Raw genomic sequence first — 1,663 nt, forward strand, 5'->3', positions numbered from 1 at the left:
TAGGAAGTCTAAATGCACACAGACCAGTGGTCTGTCAAATGTAACCATTGGTGTATCTCACACCAATGTGAAACCCATTGTCGTAATCAAGTGGCTACATGTAGCCACTTGCGTGTAACCCCGTTACACTTTCAAAATTGCCCGTGTGAGCTCTTCTTTCGTCTGAAACTGCCTCCCACCATCGTGAACCAGCCTAGTAAGCTTCCCCCATACGTTCTCGATTGGGTTTAAGTCCGGGGTTAGCGCAGGCCACGGTAGAACAGCAAAAGCTTGGTCGTCAAGCCACGTCTTCGTATGGTTCGATGTATGGATGGAACAGTTATCTTGCTGGGAGAAGCATGCTCGTGGATGATTCTGGGCTGTAAATGGTAGTAGATGCGATTCCAATGTCTGTACGTATTTGACGCTGGTTTGCTTGCCAGTAAGTACGGCTAACTTTGCTTTTCCACGCGATGAAAATGCCCCCCCCCCCCATACCATCACAGAACCACCTCCAGAGTGACGCTTCGAATAGACTTGTTCTTCCGTCCGTAGGTCATGCCAGTAATACTGAAACCCGTCAGGTCCATCCAGATTAAACTTCTTTTCATCACTAAACACGACACATTTCCATGTTTCCGTCCATCTTGCTCGCGGCATCGCCCACTCCACCAGAGCAATTTTGTGTGCTTTTGAAAGCAGCGGCTGGCGCTGCCGCTTCTTTTGTTTCAGTGTAGAGGTAGCGTGAAGAATCCCCCTAACCCGCCTTGGCTTTATGGGCAAGTCAAGCTTCTTTTGCAGCTGTGTGGAGCTGTATTTACCCGTGTGGGCGGCTCGCAGTAGACGACGTGAAGCTTGAGGTGTCAGTTTAGGAGGCCTTCCTGAGCGTCGTATCGAATTGCATTCCACAGGGTTGCGTAAGAATTGGTACATGCCAGCTTTAGAACGGTTTAAGCGCTTAGCGATGTCTTGGAGGCTCCATCCATTGTCCCGAAGATCATTTGGCCCTGCTCGTGGTCCGAGAATGTATTGCCCCGTGGCATGGCCACACATGCTCCTAGAACTTGCCAATGCCTTGCCTAACTCCACTATGTCTATACATAACACAGAAATAAAACAAACGTCAAACCCACGCTCTAGAGCCTTACAAAACGCATTATACGCCGTTGTCTGTATATTTTTTCCGGGCTGGTTTGGCGTTATTTTCTGTAGCTTGGCGAGTACGGCTCCGATTGAAGAATGGCGACCACCATTCGATTCCAAATGCTAAGCAGCGTTGATTATTTTCAGTCCAACCCGAACTTTCTATTCGACGAAAAGCAAAAAAAATGTACCGTTTGTATAATTATTGCCCGCACTGTATACGGCTGCCAGCGAAAATAATAAAAACACTGTGTGAACTGTTTGATACTCCTCCGTCAACGATGTCATAGGTAATTTTGAAAGCTAAAACAGCGTTGGAGAAGACTTTGAGGGATTTACCAGCAGCACAAATCCGATGGCCTAGTTTTACTCAACAGAAGAATGGACCACTAAGGTGGCCTGTAAAGAACCGCTTGTAAAAGGATGTTTCTGCGTAGCGGACGGCAAGAACTTTCCGGTACAGTCTCCAACCGCAAGCGACAACCAAAATGCATTTTACAATGGTAAAGTTACAGGTCGATTTTGTATTAGTTGAAAATTA

Source organism: Phytophthora parasitica, assembly GCF_000247585.1.
Source record: "Phytophthora parasitica INRA-310 unplaced genomic scaffold supercont2.8, whole genome shotgun sequence".
Lineage (NCBI taxonomy): Eukaryota > Oomycota > Peronosporomycetes > Peronosporales > Peronosporaceae > Phytophthora > Phytophthora nicotianae.